This window comes from Ambystoma mexicanum, chromosome 2q (genome assembly GCF_040938575.1).
Source record: "Ambystoma mexicanum isolate Mex_15411 chromosome 2q, UKY_AmexF1_1, whole genome shotgun sequence".
Taxonomy (NCBI): domain Eukaryota; kingdom Metazoa; phylum Chordata; class Amphibia; order Caudata; family Ambystomatidae; genus Ambystoma; species Ambystoma mexicanum.
In genome coordinates, this window is record NC_090924.1 from 330,874,113 (window position 1) to 330,899,281 (window position 25,169).

Genomic DNA, 25,169 nt, shown 5'->3' on the forward strand with positions numbered 1-25,169 from the left:
CGTGGTACAGTAAGTTCCCATTCCCATGGAGTCCAATAGGACTCCATGGGAATAGGAACACTGAAGCTTATCTGCATATTAAAATAGAACTAGCCAGGACTACATGGGAAGTCCACACAATGTGAAACCTTATGGCAAGACTTCGTAGCCAAATATGTATCAAGCCTTTAGATTACAAAGCGTGGTTGATTAAGGCAATGATACACCATAATAAGAGTAAACGTGGAAGCATGTCCGATCCAAGATAGGACCTTGATCCTAACCACTTAAAGTAGCAGAGTACTTTAAGAAATCTCTGAGAGCTCCCGGTGACCGCTGCACGTGGATATACTGTAAAGACACAAATCTGTTCATTGGTAGTATTATGTGAATAAAGATCTATAGAGAGACTTAGGGGGTAATTCATAGAATTTAGCGCACAAGTGGCGCACGCGGCTGCTGCACAGTGTGCTCGTGCGAATATCTGCACCAGCCGCGTGCGCTAAAATCCATTTCCGCGCACAGCGTATTCATGGATTTTAGCTACCAAAACCAGCCGTGAAGCACAGTGGCACAGCGACCCTGCAGTAGCGCCAGTTACGCCCCCAAGAACGCCCCTCGCGCAGGGAAAAGCCATCAAAATCCCCAATCCAGCGCAAAGGGCTGCGCTAACCCTGTACCAGCACAGCAAGCGGGGTACGTGTATTACTGGGGTTCGCGGGAAGTTTCACACGCGATTTCAGCAGGGTACGTGTATTTTGGGGGTGCGCGGGAAGTTTCACACGCGATTTCAGCAGGGTACCTATATTTCAGGGGTGCGCGGGAAGTTTCACATGTGATTTCAGCAGGGTACGTGTATTTCAGGGGTGCGCTGGAAGTTTTACACGCGATTTCAGCAGGGTACGTGTATTTCAGGGGTGCACAGGAAGTTTTACACGCGATTGGCCTGGGTACGTGTATTTCAGGGGTGCGCGGAAGTTTCACACGCGATTTCAGCAGGGTACGTGTATTTCAGGGGTGCGCGGGAAATTTTACATGCGATTTCAGCTGGGTATGTGTATTTCAGGGGTGCGTGGGAAGTTTTACACGCGATTGGCCTGGGTACGTGTATTTCAGGGGTGCGCAGGAAGTTTCACACGCGATTTCAGCAGGGTACGTGTATTTCAGGGGTGCGCGGGAAGTTTCGCACGCGATTTCAGCAGGGTCCGTGTATTTCAGGGGTGCACGGGAAGTTTTACACGTGATTGGCCTGTGTACGTGTATTTCAGGGAGGCGCGGGAAGTTTCACACTCGATTTCAGCAGGGTACGTGTTTTTCAGGGGTGCGCGGGAAGTTTCACACGCGATTTCAGCAGGGTACGTGTATTTCAGGGGTGCGTGGGAAGTTTTACACACGATTTCGGGGGTGCGCAGGGAGTCCTACACGTGAATTGGCAGTGTGGGTCCTCCCAGGTGGCCCCTCTACCCCCTCCACGGCCCCTGCAGGCATGCCACACCACAGGGGACTACCCTGCACCCCTGGTCATGTCCCCCAGCACCCCCATCCCCCCACCATTGACAGGCACCTGCCAGCAGGACCCGACACATGTCCCCCAGCCCCCCACCCCCCCATCATTGACAGGCACCTGCCAGCAGGCCCCGACACATGTCCCCCAGCCAACACGTCATCACAATCTAGATCCCTGGCTCTTATGGCCACCCAAATCCCACCCCACGCCACCCCAGTCCAAACACCCAACCAAGCTTTACATCCACTCCAAATTGAAATCCCCATTACATGATAGATCATAAATATGCAGTATGCGCCTGAGTACAAGTCTGTCAGACCCACACAATGGCAACACATGACTGAGAAAACACACATTGTGACATGCATGAAACCAATGAGAGAAGACCACACATTGAAGTAAGAAACAAAAATGTATTCAAGCCAAAATGAAGAGAATGAAATCAAAACACACAATAATGCCAATAATAATCAAAATGCAGCATGTCCCAAAAAATGATAAATAAATAAAATGAGAATCCAAATTAATCCAAATGAAAATGTGTCCAAAGTCACCGTCCAACAAAGCAAATCCAAAGGGAAAGAAAAGCGTAATATCCATTGCTCCATAGTGAAGAAAAAAAAAAGATGAAGGAGAAAAATCCACTGTAAAACTATGTACAAATAGCAAATCCAGGGTCCATGAGCCCAACGACATAAATGAAACCTACAATGAAACCTACCTAATTACTAACTATGTACAAAAATGTGGGGCATAGTCCATGCGCCCAAATGAAAGAAAAAAGAAATTAAACTTAACACTAATGAACTATATACAATCGCGGCGGGCAAGTCCAACGGCTCGAACTCCTGCTCAATTTCTTGGAGGTGGGCCTGTTCTCTGGCCCCGAGGTCTCGCAGGGATAACGCCATGTCCACCTCCAACTCCCTGCGAATTCCCTCGAGGCACTCAGCCCGCCTCAGCGCCATGCGCATGGAGTTCTCCGCCCTGACCATTGTGAGCCGTGCCTCCTCCGCCCGCCGCCGCTCCGATCTGCTGGCCCAACCGCTGCCACATGGAAGACACTCCCATTCCAGGGTCCTCCTGCCCTCCGGCCGATGCCTGCCCCTCTGATGTAGATGGCCCCGAGCCATGATGCCTCCCACGTTGAGCCTGCTGCTGCCTCCGACGCAACTTCCTCTGCCAGCACGACGACATCCAGGTTGATGGAATCCACTGACGCCGTCGTGCACGTGCCCTGCCCGATGATGCAGGCACATCCTCCATCTGCTGGGGTCCAATTGCTGTGGTGTCCACCCCTGCTGGACCACCGACTCCCGACAGTGGCAGGGATGGGATCCCCACCGAGCTGGCTGCGTTGGTCAGGGCAGGTCCACAGGGGGCCCTGGTGGCATCTGGGCTGGAAGACGGCATGGAGAACGACTGGCGCATAGTCTCCACAGATGAGGAGAGGGTCGCCAGAGTGGCCGACACATGTACAAAACCCCCGACCATGGACACTCCTAACTGGGCCACATTGGCACGCTGCTCTTTGTGATGACGTGCGTGCTCCCCCCGGGAAGCTTGGAACTGTTCACCCATTGCTGAACTTCGACCCGTCCCTCACCTGTCTTCGGATCATTCCTTGGTACTTTGTTGGACTTCTACGCCATTGCCCTTTGGGAACTCAAGCTACGTCTTCAGCTCTACAGGTGGGCTATCCTGTGTCCACGCTTGACTCCGTTCCCTGTTGTTCTGGGGACCGCCTCTCATCTGAGTCTCGAACCTCCTTCACTAGGTTTCCCGGGTTTTCCAACCACCGGATAGGTAAGATTATTCAGATCCTCTGATTCTTGTGTTATATTGTATTTGCCTGGTACTTAACCTCGTTCTTTCTGCAGCAGCATCGGTGTTCCAGAGGTTCCGTGGATCCGGGAAGTAACATCTCCCACCTGTGGCTCCAAAGGTCGCACAGCTGGGTTCTTTTGGTTCCCCTGTGCGTCACTTGGGGACGGAGGTCTCAACGGTCTACACGACACTAAAGTCAGAACAGACTGAGAAGCCGTATAGTCGTGTTGGATTATGCAGGGGTCCACGGAAGAACCCATAGCTGCTTTAGTTCAGGCAATTACAGTATTAAGGGCAGATATGGCCGCCGCAAACACGGTGATTCACCAAAGGTTAGATTTCATACAGAGTGTCCAGCATTCCCTCCCTGCAGACTCTGAATTCGGGGATGCTGCCACTCCAGCCACACCTCCTCCATTGGCAAGTACCCCAGCTCCAACCCCGGTGGTCCTTCCAGCCGCTTCTCCCTTGGCCGCTCCTGAACGTTACCAAGGTGACCCCAAGAAGTTCAGGACCTTCATCAATCAGTGTAAGTTACACTTCCTGTGTAGACCTCTGGCCTTTCCTAATTCCACTGCTAAAGCGGTCTTTACCCTTTCCCACCTGGCCGGAACGGCTGCCGCTTGGGCTAATCCTTTACTGGAGAACAATAGCCCGGTTCTCTATGATTTTGATTTGTTAGTTACCGAGATGTCCCGAGTCTTTGACACCCGACACAAGGCACAATCTAGGGATCTGGAGTTGTTAGAACTAACCCAGGGTAGAGGGACCTTGATAGACTACATCACCCGCTTTTACCAATTGGTCGCCGAGACATCATGGCCTGAAAGCAAGCGGGCGGTCATATTCTATAGAGGGTTGAATAATCCAATGAAATATGCCTTAGCCGTGATCCCTTCCCTGCCCACTCAGTATCAAGAACTAGTGGATCTTGCCCTGCAGGTAGATGCACGTCGCTCAGAGCGCTGGGCTGAGTTGGGTTTTTCCCATCCTACATCTGTCAGTATTCCCGCCTCCAGCACTGAGGAACCTATGCAAGTGGGAGGTTTACGTAGTCCTATCACGTTATCCGAGAGAGAACGTAGGAGGGTGGATAATGCATGCTTTTATTGTGGCACCACGGGACATTATGTTAAGGAATGCCCTCGACGTCCCAAGAAGTCCCAGGTTTTCCAGACAGCTCGACCTTAGATCCGGAGACCAGGTCGAGCTTCCAGTCCTCATCTCCGGGTGCCACTCCTGCTTTCGCTCGTGTCCAGCCCATCTTTGTACAGGCCACACTTTGTCCTTCTGCGGGTATCTCTCACGCAGTCACGATCATCATTGACTCTGGTGCCACGGGGAACTACATAGACATTGCTTTAGCCCATTCTCTCAATTTACCTTTAGTGGTGAAAACCCGACCTGAACCGGTTCAGGCCGTAGATGGCACTGCCCTAGTCTCTGGTCCCGTTAGGCACCAAACTGCTCCTCTATTATTGACTATACAAGACATTCACACAGAGACGCTAAGTTTTGACTTGATCACCACACCCCAGTTCGGTATCATATTGGGAATACCATGGTTGCGTGAACACAATCCTCTGATTAATTGGCAAACAGGCACGGTTCTCTTTGAGTCGGATATCTGCCAGAACTTTTGTCTCCCAACCCATCAAGAAACAGATACTCCGTCACGGGCTTTGGGAGCTCTCGCCCAGCTCACATTGAATGATGGCGGATCAGCGGTTGTGAGTTCCCATACCGTCGGAGGGGTAGTTTACGGGATTCCCTCTGAGTACAAAGCATTCGAGTCAGTTTTCGATTGCGGTTCTTCCGAGGTGCTTCCTCCACACAGATCATATGACTGCCCGATTGACCTAATCCCGGATTCTACCGTTCCTTTGGGCAGGATCTATTCTCTGTCCCCCTCGGAAGAACAAGCTCTGAAACAGTATGTCCAGAATGCCCTACGACTAGGACACATCCGCCCCTCTACTTCTCCAGCTGCAAGCCCTATTTGTTTTGTACCCAAGAAAGAGGGGGACTTACGTCCTTGTGTGGATTACCGACGCCTTAACGCCATCACGAAAAAGGACAGGTATCCAATCCCTTTGATCACCCCCCTCCTGGACCGCTTATCCCATGCCTCCGTTTTTACCAAGCTGGACCTTCGCGGCGCATACAATTTAGTGCGCGTCTGCGAGGGCAATGAGTGGAAAACTGCCTTTTGCACCCGTTACGGGTTGTATGAATATCTAGTCATGCCCTTCGGCCTATGCAACGCCCCGGCAACTTTCCAGCGTTTTATGAATGACATATTCTGGACGTATACATGGTTGTTTATCTGGACGACATCTTGATCTTTTCACGGAATCTTGACGACCACGTACAGCATGTTCGGGAGGTCTTATCCCGTCTGAGGGAACATTCGCTGTTTGCCAAACCCGAGAAATGTCAGTTCCATAAAACGTCTGTTGAGTTTCTGGGCTTCCACATTACCCCTGGGGCACTATCCATGAACGAATCCAAGGTTAAGGCGGTCTTAGATTGGCCAGTTCCTCAGACACTCAAGGCCTTGCAGGCCTTTTTGGGCTTCGCCAACTTTTACAGGCGCTTTATTTCGTCCTTTTCCACAATTGTGGCCCCACTTACGGCTCTGACTAGCCCTCAAGTACCTTATCAGTGGCGAAAGGAACATCAGGAATCCTTTGAGGCTCTGAAGACCGCTTTCACCACCGCACCGATTCTTCAGCACCCCAATCCCAAACTTCCATTCATAGTCGAAGTGGACGCCTCTTCTTTTGCTCTCGGTGCGGTGTTGTCTCAGACATGTCCTACGACGGGCAAGTTGCACCAGGTGGCATACCGCTCTCGCAAGTTTTCCAGTACTGAGACCCATTATACTGTAACGGAGAAGGAACTTCTCGCTGTCATGGACGCCTTTCGTGTCTGGCGCCATCATCTCCTGGGGGCTAAACATCCAATCACTCTCTACTCCAATCCTCAGAACCTATGTCAAGATTGGAGGCCTTATCCCGTCCCTCCTCACCTGAATCTTCTGTGGCGGATTCCTTCGGATTCAACTCCGTCTTCTTACGGTCCTTCCTCCTTACAGGAGTCTTGTTCTTTGATGTCTTGGCTTTCTTTTCGTGCAAATAGGGTCTAGCCCCTCCGGAGGCCACCGCGGCAGAGATAGAACCCTGTCCGCAGGGAACCCCAGGGGGCCAGACCTAAATCAGGGAAAAAGCACAAAGGCAGAAAAAACCTTGTTTCCAGATGGGTTCTAATAAGGAGTGGAGAATTCCGTTCACAAGTAATTGAAGTCTGGCTGCTGCTGATAGCTGAAGTAGTTAACCTCCAACTCCGGTGGAGAGAGCCAGTTAAGCCCTGCAGTGACAGTAGGGCGAAGCACACAGAGGAAAGATACAGGAACTCAAATAAACCAATAAATAAATCTTAAAGGAAGACAGAACAGAGAGAAATGCCCGTAAATAACAGTGCTAAATAAGGAAATGTGTGTAGGTAACCATAAGCAGAAAGTAGAAATATGCCTACAGAGTGCAGTAAGTCTGCAAATGAAAAATTAGAGTGTAGAGAAGACGAAAGGCAGAAAACGCCGAATCAAATAAACTGAAATGATTCGGCGGAGATGTAGTACAGAAGCACAAGCGAGGCAGAGCTATAGAACAGATGAGGAGAGAATTGCTCGCAGAAGTAGCAAGAACCAAGCGACAGGTAACAAGGGAAGAAATTATGTAAAGCACAAAAGGTAGGCACAAGGAAGGCAAAAGGTAGCTGCAAGGATGGTCCGCAAGGAGGAAATATCCAACAACGAAGTTCCACACGAACCGGAGCGATGTGTACAGATACAACGCATCGGTTTGGGGGAGGAGTCAGAATTTAAAGGTACGGCCACCATCTTGAATGAGGACTAGAGCGCTCGCAAGTCAATGTTTCCAGCGCTTCCAAACCTTCCATTCTCCGTTCCTGAGAGTATACCCCCGTCTTCTCGGGGGACCCCCTGGTTTGCCCAGATGAAGGCGATGGAACCTCTGCACAAGGTTTTTGGCATGTATATGGCTCACAGGTTCCCATGTCCTCTCTTCCACTGGATAACCCTTCCAATGAACCAAATAGTGCAACCGTCCCTTGTGGTATCTGGAATCGACAAGACGAGACACCTCATATTCTTCTGGCGTAGAACTCACCTGAGCACGCATCTTGAACACAGGTCTCTTAAAAGGGTCATCCTTATGTTCCTTGAGAAGGGAGACATGGAAGATGGGATGTACCCTTCTGAGATATTCAGGTAGCTTGATCTTATATGCAACCGGGTTGATCTGTTGAAGAATGGGAAATGGCCCAAGGAAACGAGAGGAGACCTTCCCCTTATGAACCCATCTGGGTAGAAATCTGGTGGACAACCAGACAAGCTGCCCTATCTTCCAGCTCGGGTTGGCAGTACGACCCTTGTCTGCCCATTTCTTGTGTGTAAGTTGACTCGCTTGGTGTGCTTCCTTAGCGAGTCTGTGTACCTCCTGTAGGTCCTGTAGCACCCCATCCAACGCCGGAATCTTGGTAGAAGGAGGATTAAGCCAGGGTAAATGTTGAGGATGATATCCGTAGGTACAATAGAAAGGACTCATCTGAATCGAGGTATGGAGAGAGTTATTGTAGGAGAATTCTGCCTGTGGGAGGAAACGATACCACTCTTCTTGTTGCGGACTGCAAAAACACCTGAGGTACTGTTCTAGGCTGGCATTTAATCTTTCCGTTTGGCCATTGCTCTGTGGGTGGTATCCAGAAGAGAGTGCCTTGTGAATCCCTAGAACTTGGCAGAGAGAAGCCCAGAACTTGGAGGTGAATTGGGGTCCTCTGTCCGACACTATGGTCCTGGGCAAACCATGTAGACGGACTATATCCTGAAGGAAGGTTGCGGCCATTTCGGAGGCTGAAGGAACCTGTTTAAAGGCCGAAAAATGGGCGAGTTTGCTAAATGAGTCAACTGTCACCATAATCGTAGTCATGCCATATGACGGAGGGAGGTCTACAATAAAATCAGTAGAGATGTGTTCCCAAGGATTGTCCGGTAAGGGTTCTTGCTGAAGTAGCCCCAGAGGTCTTCCCGTTCGGTGTTTGTTAGATGCACAGACCGAACAAGTGGAAACGTACAGGCTTACGTCTCTTCTTAAGGTCGGCCACCAGAAACCCCTCCGTATCAGATCCAACGTCTTCCTGATTCCGGGATGTCCAGATAAAGGAGTGTCATGACACCAGGAAAGAATCTGATCTTGTAGCTTCTTAGTAGGAACATAGAGAGCTCCTTCATGATAATACAATCCGTCCTTATCTAGAATGACAGTTGACGGAAGCTCGGTATCCATCTGATACTGTGGAATGAGGTCTTGAAGAAATGAAACAGTTGAAGCCAATACCTTGAGATTAGGGAAAACCAATTTGTGTCCCGTGTAGGAGCCAGAGGTATCCCCAAGGCTTCTTGACAAGGCATCAGCCTTCATGTTCTCATTACCAGGTAAGTATGTAATTACAAAATCATATTGTAAAAAGAAATATGCCCATCTGGCATGCCTGGCGTTGGAACATTCCAACTGTTGTAAAACCCGAAGGTTACGATGGTCAGTTCTAATAGTAAACGGATGAGTAGCTCCCTGTAAAAGATGTCTCCACTCTTGACAGGCCAGTTTGATAGCCAATAGCTCCTTTTCAATCACAGAGTGGTTGCGTTCACTACAGGTAAGTGTCCTGGAGTAATAAGCTATCGGATGTTCATAGTCGTCATCTGACCTTTGAAGCAGAACTGCTCCCACCGCCCCTGTAGAAGCGTCTGTTTCCAAAATGTAAGGTCGATTCTGATCTGGTTGGACCAGAATGGGGGCTGTGGAAAAACATTCTTTTAAAAAACAGAAAGCTTTTTGGGGCCCTTCATTGAATACAAACTTGACTCCTTTCTTCAATAGAGAGGTCAGTGGAAGTACCTTGTTAGAAAAGTTGGGAATGAACCTTCGATAAAAATTGGCCAATCCTAGGAAGCTTTGGAGTTCTTTGATATTGCCAGGATTTCTCCATTCTCTGATAGCTTTTATCTTACTGGGGTCCATCTCGATACCTTCTTTGGATAAGATATATCCTAGATAGGACACGGACGTAGTTTCAAATGAGCATTTCTCCGGCTTTACCAGTAGTTGATGGAATTGCAGACGCTGTAAGACTAGTCTGACCAGTGACCTGTGCTCTGATAGAGTCTTGGAAAAAATGAGGATGTCGTCCAGGTACACTACCACCGATACAAACAGCATATCTGTGAATATCTTGTCCATATACCTTTGGAAAATAGCCGGTGCATTCACAAGACCAAATGGCATCACTCGGTATTCGAAGAGTCCAAAAGGGGTACGGAACGCTGTCTTCCACTCGTCTCCTTTCTTGATCCTCAAAAGGTGGTAAGCCCTTCTTAAGTCAAGCTTGGTAAAGAACACTGCCCCATGTACGGCTTCCAAGATGTCCCGGATCAAAGGCATAGGATACCTATCTCGAATGGTAACCTTGTTGAGCCCCCTGTAGTCTATACAAGGGCGTAGCTCTGCTGAGTCCTTCTTAGGAATGAAGAACAAGGAAGCCCCGCAGGAGGATCTGGACTCTTGGATGAGTCCGTTTTGAAGATTTGCGTCGAGGTATTCTCTCAGAGCCTTCCTCTCTGGTAGAGACAACGGGTACATCCTCCCAAAGGGCACCACCGCCTCAGGTATTAAGTCTATACCACAATCCTCTGTTCCATGAGGCGGGAGTTGACGGGGAAATGCATCCAGGAACACCTCTGAGAATTCTTGATAATGGATGGGCACTGCTGCCACTGTGATTGGAACTGGAGTACTGTTTCGGTCATATGCTAAAGTGTTGGACGTTGAGGACAAGCTCATGCAGTGTGATTTACAAAATGTAGAATTGAAGACTACCTTGTTAGCCATCCAATTAATTAGAGGGTTGTGACTCCTTAACCAAGGAATGCCAATGACCAATGGAAAATGAGCTGCCCTGATCTGATCGAATACCAGGAACTCCTCGTGATGGCCTAACCTCATTCTCAACGGAGTGGTCTCCTTGGTAATAGGTCCCGAAGATAAGGGTCTTCCGTCCACCTCTTCCACCGGAATGGGAGCGGCTTTAGATCTTGTTGGAACAAAATGTTCTGCTGCCCACTTAGAGTCGATAAAATTCCCTGCTGCTCCACAGTCAAGCATGGCGAGTACCTCTGTGGGACCTGCATCAGACAGCCATAAGTCAACTCGAAACACCATTAGACTGTTGTCATCCGGAGTGGTTACTGCTCTTGTGTAGTTGCAAGGGTGCTTGTTACTCCCCCCGAAACCTCCCTTGCTGTAGATCGGGGGTTGAAGTTTCCCTGTCGTCGAGGTGGCACCTCAGGACAGTCTCTCAAAAAGTGCTTCGAGGAGCCACAATACATACACAGTCCAGCCTCTCTTCTTCTTCTCTTTCCTTCTTGAGTAAGAGGTCCCCGGGCCGCCCCTATCTGCATAGGTTCTTCAGGAGGATGGGTAGCTCTGGTGGGAGGGACAGGAGAGGGGAGGCCAGTTGGCTGCGGAACGCCTCGGGTTCGTCTTCTTTCTAGTCGTCTCTCTTGTAGACGAAACTCAATCTGAAGAGATAATGTAACCAGATCTTGAAAGGATGCAGGTCTCGCCACTCGGACCAGCTCATCCTTGATTTCATCACGAAGGCCACGTCTGTAGATGGTTTGCTGAGCGGAATCAGGCCAATCTGCCTTGGCTGCCAACCTCTGGAAACGAGTCAGATAGGTTTGTACGTCAGTGTTTCCCTGGCTGACATCTAGGATAGCTTCTAGAGAGGAATAGAAGACTTCTGGTCGGTCGAAACGTTCTTTAAACACCTCTGTAAAACGATCATAGTCTCCCAAAATCGGGTCGTTTCCGGCGACAAACGGTGTAGCCCATGAAAGCGCATTACCCATTAGGTTTGCAATTATAAACCCGACCTTAGATCTAGCAGTCTCATAAGCATGAGGTTGAAAGGCAAAATACACCTTACATGCGTCAATAAAGTCCTTCAGCCCTCCCGGGTGACCATCATATTTGCCAAAGGAGAGTGGCATTGTAGGCAGATCTCCCCTGTCATCACGATGCAACACAACCTGTTGTCGGAGGGCTATGTTCTCTGTTCTCAAGGCCTGGTCCTCCATGGTAAGGTTCTGCATCGCTGCTACCAATTCTTGATATTGTTCTAACGATGCCATGGTAGATATTGGGCGTTGTATGCTGTCAAGATTGGAGGCCTTATCCCGTCCCTCCTCACCTGAATCTTCTGTGGCGGATTCCTTCGGATTCAACTCCGTCTTCTTACGGTTCTTCCTCCTTACAGGAGTCTTGTTCTTTGATGTCTTGGCTTTCTTTTCGTGCAAATAGGGTCTAGCCCCTCCGGAGGCCACCGCGGCAGAGATAGAACCCTGTCCGCAGGGAACCCCAGGGGGCCAGACCTAAATCAGGGAAAAAGCACGAAGGCAGAAAAAACCCTGTTTCCAGATGGGTTCTAATAAGGAGTGGAGAATTCCGTTCACAAGTAATTGAAGTCTGGCTGCTGCTGATAGCTGAAGTAGTTAACCTCCAACTCCGGAGCCAGTTAAGCCCTGCAGTGACAGTAGGGCGAAGCACACAGAGGAAAGATACAGGAACTCAAATAAACCAATAAATAAATCTTAAAGGAAGACAGAACAGAGAATAATGCCCGTAAATAACAGCGCTAAATAAGGAAATGTGTGTAGGTAACCATAAGCAGAAAGTAGAAATATGCCTGCAGAGTGCAGTAAGTCTGCAAATGAAAAATTAGAGTGTAGAGAAGACGAAAGGCAGAAAACGCCGAATCAAATAAACTGAAATGATTCGGCGGAGGTGTAGTACAGAAGCACAAGCGAGGCAGAGCTATAGAACAGATGAGGAGAGAATTGCTCGCAGAAGTAGCAAGAACCAAGCGACAGGTAACAAGGGAAGAAATTATGTAAAGCACAAAAGGTAGGCACAAGGAAGGCAAAAGGTAGCTGCAAGGATGGTCGGCAAGGAGGAAATATCCAACAACGAAGTTCCACACGAACCGGAGCGATGTGTACAGATACAACGCATCGGTTTGGGGGAGGAGTCAGAATTTAAAGGTACGGCCACCATCTTGAATGAGGACTAGAGCACTCGCAAGTCAATGTTTCCAGCGCTTCCAAACCTTCCATTCTCCGTTCCTGACAACCTACAGGATCTGGCCTCCCTAAAGTGCATCAACAGCAGACAGGTCCGGTGGCATCTCTTCTTTTCCGCCTTTGATTTTCACATCACTCATCGTCCTGGGATCACTCATGGAAAAGCGGACGCCTTGTCACGCTCTCCGGGTGGAGTCTCGTTGCCAAACTTCCCCGATACCGTTCTAGGTAAGAGTCACGTGATTTGTCTCTGCACTCCCTCTCTATCATTGTTGGATTCTTGCGAGCATGGACGAGCACTCATTCTGACCAACTGCGGGATTGGGATCCCGTGTATTGTCATGGGTTGCCTTTCGTGCATGATCGCTTGTCTCTCCCCACGCCTGACACCTGTAACCTGGCCCTTGAATGGTCTCATGAGGCCCCCTTTAATGCCCATCCCGGCTAGGAGCGTACCATGGATCTCCTAAAGCGCTGGTGCTGGTGGCCTTCTATAAGGCGCGACGTGGAATGCTATGTCAACTCTTGTTCTGTCTGCGCTCAGGCCAAACATCGAAGAGGTCGTCCAATCGGCCTGCTGCTTCCGCTACCCCCAAAACCTTGGCACACACTGACTATGGATTTCGTGACTGATCTCCCCATGGTGCGGGGTTTTGATACCATCTGGGTGGTGGTGGATACATTCACAAAAATGGCTCGCTTTGTTCCCTGTAAGGGGATCCCTTCGGCCCCGGTCCTGGCTGAGTTGTTTTTTGAATCTGTGTTCACGTTGTTTGGGCTTCCTTCTGTCATTATCTCCGATCGTGGGTCGCAGTTCACCTCTCGTTTTTGGAGAGCTTTGACGAAGCTGCTTGGCATCGATACCAGGTATTCCTCGGCCTATCACCCCGAGACTGATGGGCAGACTGAAAGGACGAATCAATCTATGGAGCAGTATCTCCGGTGCCTTATCGTGCAGCAGCAGTCCTCCTGGTTGAGTGCTTTACGGCTTGCCGAGTTTGCATACAATAATGGGGCTCACTCTGCTACAGGTTTTTCTCCTTTCTACGCCCTCTATGGCCAACACCCCAAGGTTTTGCCTGTCCCTGACGCCTCTGTCTCTTTGAATCCTGCGGCCACGGCTTGTTTTAGGGATCTGTCTGCTGTTCATGCTCGTACTCTGGTCCACCTTACTGAAGAAAAGGCCTCTATGAAGTCCCGTGCTGACGGCAAGCGCTTGGCTGCTTCTCCCCTTGCGGTGGGTTCCAGGGTGTGGTTGTCTTCCCGTCACCTTCGCCTGGTTGGTTGTAGGAAACTTCTGCCTCGCTTTGTTGGCCAGTATGTGATCTCTCAGGTTGTGAATCCAGTGGCTTTTCATCTGGTTCTCCCAAACTCTTGGCGAATCCATCCTGTTTTTCATGTCTCTCTCCTCAAGCCCTGCCCTGATTCCTCCCGCCTTCGGACCCCAGCAGCTCCGGTATCCCTGGCCTCCCCTGATGTCTTTGAAGTGTCAGCTATTTTGGGTTCCCGGTGGTTTAGGGGTGGGCTCCAGTATTTGGTGGATTGGAAGGGTTATGGCCCGGAGGAGCGCTCTTGGGTTTCCGCCCTGGACTTTAACGCTCCTCGGTTGGTTGCCCGGTTCCATAGGGATCACCCGTCCTGCCCACTGGGTTGTGGGCCGTTGGGGGGGGGGGCTATGTTAGACGCTCCTATGCACACCAGAACACTGCTAACATCTCCACAACACCTTCCCTGGGTTCCCACACTACCCCCTCCAGGGTTCGAGACTCACGTGATTTGGTTACCCCAAAGGACCGAAAGCTCCGTATCAGGTACAATGTACGTGCCCAGTTGCAGCCCTTCCTGCATTGGCAGTTGCCATGGAGAACATACAGCAGAAGGGGCGGCGGAACACCTCTGCATCGATCATTCATTTGCTCACGTGATCCAGAGCGGCGTTTCCCACGTGACCATGGTGGACGTCACATGACTCAGAAGCGCACAGTATATAAAGCTTGATGCATGGAGCACTCACCGCTTCTCAGCTGTCTTTCGACTCTGTTTGGTGCTACGTTTGATATACTCTGTTGGTTTACCTTGATCTTGGATCTTTCACCTGGACTCCCTCGGATTACCCTTTTGTACCTTTGCTTGGAACTGTTTACCCATTGCTGAACTTCGACCCGTCCCTCACCTGTCTTCGGATCATTCCTTGGTACTTTTTGGATTTCTACGCCATTGCCCTTTGGGAACTCAAGCTACGTCTTCAGCTCCGTTCCCTGTTGTTCTGGGGACAGCCTCTCATCTGAGTCTCGAACCTCCTTCACTAGGTTTCCCGGGTTTTCCAACCACCGGATAGGTAAGATTATTCAGATCCTCTGATTCTTGTGTTATATTGTATTTGCCTGGTACTTAACCTCGTTCTTTCTGCAGCAGCATCGGTGTTCCAGAGGTTCCGTGGATCTGGGAAGTAACATCTCCCACCTGTGGCTCCAAGGGTCGCACAGCGGGGTTCTTTTGGTTCCCCTGTGCGTCACTTGGGGACGGAGGTCTCAACGGTCTACACGACACTCAATCAGAACAGGCAGGAATGCCATACTACTATCAACACGTTGGGTAACAATTACACATAGATACTTGTCATCATGATGGATGAAACAGTGAACATGGATAATAAGTACTTGGAGGAATATGTCAATCCTAAGTGTGCATTACTGAATAAAGAAACACACGTAACAGATGGTTTTGAGAATTCAACGATTGGTTCAGTAGTCCACTGGTTTTATTGTCAGATTTCACAACTTGGCCGAAAATAGACTGCATTAAGACCCGACTAAGGGGAGCCCCATGTCTATCCCACAAACTCCTGTGGGTCCCCTCCATCCTAACCCAGGCTTCCCTACTCCCCAGCCGATTGTAAGGCAAGACTACTGATATAATCCCTATCATCTGGGACTATCCTATGCTTCAAATGATGGCCTAAGCGTTGTAGCCTTATCTATCTTACTACTGCAAGGATTTTCCTAGGGAATCATTACTCTAATGATGCCAGACAAGATGATGTTCAAGATGAGCCTTCTCTCTCTTTCACCCGCTCTCTCTCTCTGTTTCCTACTTTTGTCCCTCTTCCTCTTTCTTTCTCTAATGGTGTGCCTAGTCCCTCCTTCTCTCTCCTCTCCACTGTATGCATGTGCCATATGCTCACCTTCCCCCGTCTCTCTACTTCAAACTCCTCTCTTTCTCCTTCTCACTTCTATTGCCCCCTCTTGTCTCTCTCTATTCGTCTATCTGGCCCAGTCAAGAGCCTAAGTTGGGAGGCCTACCAAGGGAATTCCCAGAGCCAGTCCTACCCCAGAAGCGGGGTGGAATTGGGGAGGGACCCAGTCCCTGTTCCTTCTATTTGTGCCTGCATGCTGAATACAAGTACTACCATGTTTTGTCCAATACCTAGTCAGCACAATGCTTGCCAACCTGTCTCCAGGAAACAACAAGACCTGGCGGGAGATGAGCTAGCAACCTCTCAACCAAAAGAGAGAGAGAGACAGAGACCTCCGGAAAACTTCAGCAAGCGAGACCGACATGCCAAGCTGCCTACACGAACAAACTTAAGAACAGAGCGTGGAGTACTACGAACCACAGAGCAATTAATCTTACAACCGGTGTATGAAAGGAAGCCATCCCAAAAACTGGGACATTTTAACACTTTTTGTTTGCTATAGTGGACCGCCATTGCCGAGAATCTACAGACCCACACATCAGAAAGGGCAGGGGCCTAGGTCTCCATTTATGCCTTTACTCATCTGTTACACCTCAGAGGTGGAGGAAATCCAGTGGGGGAAAAGGGGAGGATAGATGAGAGGCAGGAAACAGGAAGGTGTGGGTTATTCAGGTGAGGTCAAAGAAGGAGAAGGAGGTGGGTTTTTCATGTGAGGTCAAGGAAGGAGAAGGAGGAAGACCAAGAGACCAGGCAGAGGAAGGACGGCAGAGAAGGGAGTGTAGGAACATTCCTGATAGAGTCTGAAAGGTGAGGTGTTGGTTAGTGAGAGAAAGTGGCACTTTGTTGTGAGTGTGAGTGGAAGGTGGGTGAAAGACTGACAGCGTAGGGAGATCATGGTAAAGTGAGTGTAGAGGTGAAAGTATGCAAAAGAAGGTCTGGGAGTCCCTCTACCGGCACAAACACATTCCATTGACCTGTTCTAGGGTGGATGGCCCCTGGGAGAGTCTCAACCATGCTTTATCTCACTGCAGTTTTCACAAAGGAGAAATGTCCATATGCACATCAGTCTTTGTCCCACCCAAAGGCAGTCCAGCACCGAAATATTAGGCAAATCTCCTCTGAACAAGAGTACCAACAGCAACCCCAGACACGTGTTTTGGCCTAGTCAGGCATCATCAGTGAGGTGGAGTGGAGCCTTTCTAAGACACAGTGAGCAAGTCTAGATTACCCTGAGTTACTGGACTTTTCGTACAGGAGTAAATTCATTGATGAGACCCGACTAGTTCTGAAAATCCCTCCTAACATTAGGGAACATTGACCAAACATGCATGTTTGGGCCTAGTCGGGCCTCATTAGTGAGGTGGAGCGGAGCCTTTCTAAGACACACTGAGCAAGCGGTTCACGTCTGGATTAACCTGAGTTACTTCCCTTTTCACAGAGGAGACATTTCACTGCTGAGGCCTGACTAGTTCTGAAAAACCCTCCTAACACTAGGGAACATTGACTAAACATGCATGTTTTTTATAACAGAAGTACAATTAGTAACAATGCAGAGATCTGTGAGGACATGGTGATACAAAGGTGAAAAAGAGAAACAAACCAATAATTTTAGTAAGGCAATGCGGAAAAAGCATATGAGTGAGAAAAAGTAACAAGGATCTATTAGCATCAATAATTAATGAATAAACATAAGAAGAGGTGCATAATCCATAAAATCTGCAAAGTAAATACCAATGATGATATGCAAAGACGAACAGGGGAACACAGACAGGGTACAAACACGAGAACAGAAGGACTGAGAGGGAGGGGAGTGGGAATATGTACAATAATATACGTTTTAAGTACAGTATTGACATAAAAAGTAGCATTAAATGAAACATACATATGAAGTATTAGAGGATGAGTTCATGTACCATGTGAGGAAGCTGTCACACACTCCACACACTCACCCCTCAGTGTCCCTAGTGTTCCCCTTGCCCGTCCTCGCACCTCCATCCCATCTCGTCCTCTTGCCCGGTTCCGGGACACACTTGTGCTTTCCCTGAGTCCCCATGTGCCACCGCGCATGGTTCGAGATGCTGCCTATTCGCGGAGACGCCCGTTTCATTGGCGTGTCCCTTGGCGATTGCGAGACTGGCTTCTTCCGCGTCACATGACCAGCATCTCCCGCTCACGTGTTCCTAAGTTACGCTCACGTGATGCGGTTGCGACTCATGCGACCGGAAGGTAATAGGCAGCGCCGGTATTTAAACAGCCGCATCGCAACACTTCGGTGCTTCACAGCTGTTTATTTGGACACCTGTTTGGCACTACACTTATACCTTCGGATTACTTGGACACTGACCTCGGATTACTCTACGGACTGCTATCGGATTTCCCCTGGCTTCTGCTTCATTGGATTCCTTGTTACGATTCACGGCCTGCCTTCTGGACATTCTACTTACTTAACTCTTTGGTACTACGTTCCGCTTAGCTTCCTTGTCCGAATTTTGGCATCAGATGGGCCAGGCACACGCAGTTCAGTCTGATCTACTGCCCTGCAAAAGGAAACAGCCTTGCTGGGTCCCGGAACCTCCTCTATAGGTGCAGCAGATACATCACGGCCACTTATTGGTAAGACCGTTCCACTTCCTTGTTGTCTGGTTTGTTATTGCTGTTTTAGGCTTGTTACTTAACCAGTGCTTTCTTTACAGTGGTTCGGGGTTCCCAGAGGTCCACGGTTCCGTAAGATCATCTCCCACCTGTGGCCTCAAAGGTTGTGCAGAGAGTGATTTAGATTCTCTCTGTGCGGCACTTGTGGACAGAGAACTCTTCTGACTACACGACAGTCAAGACACAACAGAAGCATTGAAACAGTTCAGATAGCGAATATAAAAAGACCATATTGCATTATATTTGGGAATAGAGTCTTGATAGTTGGCCATACATAATTCCAATCTTTGTATATGGCAGATGTTGTTCCACCGTCCTCTAAAAGAAAGGGAGTGTGAGTCCTTCCAATTGGCAGTAATGAGTTTTAAAGCAATAATAATAAATAAATAAAAGTTTTGCGGAGGCATGCAAATAATAGGAAGTCACAGCCGAACTACCTAAAACAATATGCATAAAGGATAGCGGGACATCTACCATAAATATACATTTAAGGTGTTTCCATACATCTTGCCAAAATGAGAAAACAAAAGGACATTTAAAGAACATATGTTCATATGAGGCAGGAGAGTAACCACATGTCCAACATTTGTCATCATTAACATTCTTTGTTTTTGAAAGCTTCACAGGAGTAATACACGCTCTATAAATGAAGAAGAGGAAATGCTGCGTTATATTGGCTGACACTGAGAAACATCTTATTCTGGAGAATAGTGAGGACCATGTGTGATCATCCAGAGCACAGCCAAACTCAGCTTCCCACAACAGGTGCGCGGGCTGAACAACCTGCTTTGAGGTTAAAGCTTCATAACATTTAGAAGCCTGAGATTGGAGACCATGGTGAGCTGCAGTAGCCTAAAGACATCAGGTGAAAGGATATTATTTTGAAAGGGTGGAGAGCATCAAGACATGAGTTTACCAATTTATTAAAAAAATGAAAATCCAAATTGGGTATGGAGAATAAATGCCTCAGTTGTTGGAAGGAAAGAATGGAAGGGCCATTAATAATTTGTTGGATGAATCTGATGCCTTTTTTTAACCAAGATCTTCGACTCAGGGCCTTATTAATAATAAAAATGTTTTTATTGTGCCACAATAGTGGGGAGAGGTTTTTGTTGGGAGATTTAGGGGCTGATTCATAGAAATTTGTGCCCCGAAAAACGGGGATTTGTGCGTCATTCTGCCTGCAAATCCCCATTTATTAAACAGCGATTTGCGGACAGAATGGCACACAAATCCCCGTTTTTTGGTGCACAAATTCCATGAAAAAAGAATGATCTTCAGTGCAGAGATAGAGGCATTAATGGGGCAACTCAGGCATGGTTGAATAAATAGATACGGTCAGCTAATTCATATGGGTAAACCAGACATTTCTCAACATTAAACCAAGAAGGAAAATCTAAAGCATGGGAAGAGGTAAACCAGCAACGGGATTTCTTGAGAAGGAAAGCGGAGTAATACAATTTATAGTCAGGAAACCTAACTCCTCCCATATCATATGGAACCTTTAACCTGGTTGCCGCAATCTCTTGCACCTTCCGTGACCCCATAGGAAATTAAGAAGGACAGAATAGATGGATTTGACAAGAGAAAGAGGAAGTGGAACTGGAAGGAGCTGCCGGTTACATAGTATAATGGGGGAAAGCATCATCTTGATTGTATCCAGCCCGTGCCGCTATGAGAAATACAGGGGGGACCACATGGAAGTTAGGTCTTTAAGTTTGTCCAGCAGTACTTGCGTGTTGAGTTTGATTGTGTCATGTATAGTGGGGGCAAAACGAATACCAAGATATGTGAAGCATCGCTACAACATTTAAAACCAAAGACATCTAGATCGTGTTTGAAACAGAAGGAATTGAGGGATAGGATTTCGGATTTGTTTCTGTTAAGTTTATACCCTGACACTAGGCTAAATAGATGAAGAGTGTTGAGTAAGTGAGGAAGGTTGAGTTTGGGGTTTTTGATGAAGATGAAGAGATCATCAGCATATGCTGCAGTTTTGATATTCAATGAACCCCCTGGAATTCCTGGTATATTTCTATCAGATCTGATGAGCTCTAACAGGGGTTCTAAAGAGAGGATACATAAAATGGGAGAGAGAGGACAACCCTGTCGGGTATCTCTAAGTAAAGGAAAAAAGGATGAGGATTGACCATTCATATTTACAGAAGATTTGGCACATGAATAGAGGAGTTTAACCAGGGAGATGCATTTTTTACCACAACCGTGCCATTGGAGAGATTGAAACATAAAGTCCAAACTGACATGGTCAAAGGCCTTTTCGGCATCTAGTGCGATGGCGGCATAGCCCTGTCTATCTTTTTTGTCTTTAGAAACAACGTAGAGAGCATTAAGTAACAATCTCGCATTAGAGGAGATTTTGCGACCTTTAACATAACCTACTTGGTCAGTTTTAATCAAAGCAGGGAGAGAGGACTCTATTCCATTGCCGAGAATGTTATCAAAGATTTTACTCTCCATGTTTATAAGAGATTTGAGGCGATAGTTACCAGGTAATGTGGGGTCTTTTTCAGATTTAGGGAATAATATGAGTAGAGCTTCAGAAAAGGAGCCAGAAGAGGATGTTTGAGAGATGAAGTAGGAAAATAAAGATTTAAGTTTATGAGTAAGGGAATGGTCAAGAGCATTATAAAATTCAACCGAGAGGCCATCCAGTCCAGGGGCTTTAACCCTGCCCAAACCCTTAATGGCATGTGAAATTTTAGAAAGAGCAATGTGGTTGTCTAAGTGAGATAGGTTAGTTCGGGGATAGGAGGATCTATTAATTTTGTTGAGAAATGACTCGATGTTCTCCAAATGGACAGAGGATTCAGGGTTATACAGGTTTTCATAAAATGTTTTGAAACAATTCAATATGTCTTTAGGATGCATATGTAAGGAGCCAGAAGTATCTTTTATCTGTGATATATAAAACGTTTCTTTCTTAGTCTTTAAGTATGAGGCAAGTGACTTGCCGGCCTTGTTAGATGTTTGGTAAATCTTGGTTTTATATTTTAGGATGGTTCCAGCGGCCAAGTTCTGATAATAGCGTTGCTCTGAGGATGTCAGCTGAGAGTAGAGATCACCAAGATGTTGTTTACGCAGTTTTTTCATCCTCCCTGAATAAGCCATAATGTTTAGTTTAGTTTAGTTTATTGTTTGATAATGAGCACAAAATCCCAGGGGTAGCCGGGCGTAGCAGTTATAAGAATACTTAAGCTTAGGTTACATACATAGGATAAAATGCAGCACATGTGTTATTGATGAGTTTGCAACAAAAACAGGTATACATACATAGGATACATACGGAAAGTACAGTGCGTATATTATTGATAGATTTACAAAGACTGGTATACAGAGAGTGGCTTATAAGTGCAGCCTTGAATGCATTAGTTGTTTGCCATGGAGGTATCACTATCCTGGTTTTCACTATAGTATTGTTGTAGGAATGATTGTACAGATTCAGTACATTGTTGGTCTTGTGATTAGTGGTTAATAAGTCTCCAACAGGAGGAGGGTTGCCTAATGTCTTCAAAATCAAAAGAGGAGCTAACAGGGGTGTGGTTGGAGATAATCATGTTGGAAATTGTGGAATCAACAATGGTACCTGTAAGAGTTTTGGAGGATATATATATATAGTCCAAGCAGGAAAGTGTGTTATGAGGAGATGAGTGAAATGTATAATCCAATTGTGTGGGATGGGAGAGCCTCCAGGAGTCAATTAAACCAGTCTCGGTCAGACAACCTAAAAAGGACTTGTGCAATTTGGTCCGTTTAGATACACAACTGGATTTCCTATCCATAAACGGGTCAAGGACCTGATTGACGTCCCTGCATAGAATAAGATTGGTGAAGCCGTTCCTGAGGATTTTCTTTTTGATAGATCTCCAAAAGCCAGGGTCGGGTAGGGTGGGTCCATAGATGTTCAGAATAGATATATGCAAGGAGTGAACCAGGAGCTTGACCCACACCCAACACCCCTCCGTATCAATGTCTTGACCCACAATTCTAAATGGAAGTTTTTTGCTAAGTAATATGGCAACTCCATTCTTCTTGGCTACTGCTGGGCTAGTAATAACCTCTTTGACCCACAAGGATTTCAGCTTCATAGCCTCTTTACTAGATAGATGGGTCTCCTGTATGCATGCTACAGATGATTTCAGTTTATTAAGATGAGATAGGATCTTGCATCTTTTAATGGGGTTGTTACAGCCTTTGATGTTCCACGTAACACATTTAAGTAACATAAGCTAGATTAATTGGTGTTAAAGACACAAAATAGATCCTTAGTAAGCAGAGCACAAAAAATACCTGAAAGCAAGTTATTTCAGCAAAGCAACAGGTTTCAGTTTTGTCAAAATGCATAGACAATTCCATGGACCGAGATACAAAAGGGAAACACATGAGGAGACAGGAGGAGGGGTCTGATGAGGAGTAGTTAAATCTGAGGTAGAGAACATAGAAAAAACCTTAAAATAAGGAAGGACAAGGAGTTTAGCATTATAGAAAGGGAAATCAGACCAAGAAAAGGGAGAAAAAGGGTGAAAAGTGTAACCGAGGCAGGCAACACCTACAGGGCCATCAAAAGGAAAAAGACGGCACACGGCGGAAGAGGGACGCCATCGCAGCGCCCGTCCCACCAGGTTATGATAAGAGGATAATAATTGCATTAAGTGAAAAACTGTAAACGAGCAAAATGGAGAAGACACTTCATGTTCCAGAGGATGTTGAAGGATTCACAGGAGGAGAAGTATCCATAGTATCAGGCTTGATGGTAAATATGAAGGCTCTTAAATCTGCTGGGTCATCGAACATGACAGAACGACCATCATGTGCGACCTTAAAGGAACATGGGTGATACAGACCGTACCGTATGTTGAGCTGAGTAAGAGATTTCTTTTCCTTGGATCTAGATAGGATGAGTTGGAGCTGAGTATATTCGAGTAGGTAAAATATGAGTGTTCTAGGAGGAGAATGGGATGACGCAGAAGATCTTGGTTGCCCAATGTGGTGAGCCCGTTGTATGTTAAGTGGTGTTTCCATGGGTAGGTGCAGAATGGCTGGCAGTAATTTTTTGCAAGAAGGCAATGGGGTTTGATCCTTCGCACCCGTCAAGTAAGCCAGAAATTCAAAGATTATTGCGTCTGTTCCTATTTCTAAATCTTCATTTTGTTTTTGAAGCTCCTTGATGGACTTCTCAAGCTGCGCCACTCTAGGAGATACACCTTCCACTTGACCCACTCTTCTCTCAACCTCCTCCATTCTATTTTCGAAGCCCCTCCATCTGTCATCCAATTGTCGTTTTTGATTCAGCGTCTCAATGAACGGTTTAAGGGCTCTGATTGCTAGTAAAAATGGCTTCAATAGCTGGATCAGAGACGATGAGCGGAGGTGGTGAGTCGCTTTTGGGTCTTTTAAGGTTGGTTGAAGAGGTATTAGAATCTTTTGTGACTGGAGCATTTTTTTGAATGTTTTTGCTGGTAGCCATACTTGCTGCAATTAGTTGTAGGGTGATAGACAGATTAGATACACTGACACAGAGCTGCAAAGGCTTAAAAGGCCAAACAGAGCATATAAGGAAGAGCTTCAAAAGCCAATGTTAAGTTTAGATGAATGTAGCTCTGTCACCTAGAATCAAGATCAGCAATTAGGATTGCAAAGATTAACGGTTACTGAGTGGCCAGCAGCTGAAATACAATGCTCTATAATTTGTAATTATTTTGTCCGAATTATGTTGATTTCCTACTCCCAGTAATAGTGCGACGCAAATCCACAGAACTCCAGTGACTCAGTTGAAAGTGGTTGAAAACCTCAAAATGTTTCCTGATTCCGTGGTTATCAAACCATAGTTGAAGAAAGAGCAACACTTTGAGTATTAAAGGCATGGGGCCTCATTACGACCCTGGCGGTAAGGGGTTTACGCCAGCGTTAGCTGCGCCGACCCCTTACCGCCAATTACGAGGTCCCTTAGCGCCATGGCGCTTTTAACACCTGCTTTTAGCAGGTGTTAAAATCCATGGCGCTAAGGGACCATGGAGTTAATTACGCCACCGTAATTTACGGTGGCGTAATTAACGCCTTCCCCACTCCCATTATGCCCTATGGGGCAAAAATGGGAATGGGGAAGGGTAAATGGGGATTGGGGACTTACCGCCCCGCCAAGGTCGGAATGGGGCGGTAAGTCCGCCAACCACCATGGCGTAAACGTAGTTTACGCCATGGTGGTAAAGTCACGGCCCAGGCGGTAACTTACCGCCTGGGTCGTAATGAGGCCCATGGTCTCATAAGAAATGTTATTTGAAAAAATAGATAGGCAACATAAAAAAAAAATACTAGCATTCTCTTTTTTAAAACTTCCTATGTAAAATTTTGAGCTATTCAAGCTCAAAATTCGCAAAAGCAAGCACATGGGCGCATCCATTCTGTGAAATGGATGCCCTCCTGTGCTGGCTTTTGCTTTTGCGGCACTAATGAAGGAAAAGCCAGCCAGCTGTAGTAAACAAAAGCTACCGCTGGGTGGCTTTCCCTTCATTAGTGCTGTACGCGGAGGACGGGGACCAGAGACCAGAGCAGGAAAGCTGCAGCTGAATCTCGGTAAGTGCTATTTATTTTTTTTTTAAAATAAGCACTAACTGCGTTTTTTTTTCTAAGTTTTCCGGGCTGGAGGAGCCCGGAAAACTTAGAAATAAAACCGCAGCTTTAAAAATGTTGTATTTATGTTTGCGGTCGCTTTTGAAGCGACCGCAAACATAAATACAACGTTATTGTGTTGGAAAACGCTGCAGTTTTTC

The 25,169-nt window shown here is 47.2% G+C and overlaps 1 protein-coding gene across 1 annotated transcript in view; it reads right to left on the reverse strand.

Annotated features, from left to right (window-relative positions):
• The window catches only part of PKD1 (polycystin 1, transient receptor potential channel interacting), a 1,742,473-nt gene that overhangs the window by 328,933 nt on the left and 1,388,371 nt on the right, over positions 1–25,169 (reverse strand). The gene's annotated exons all lie outside the window — the stretch shown is intronic.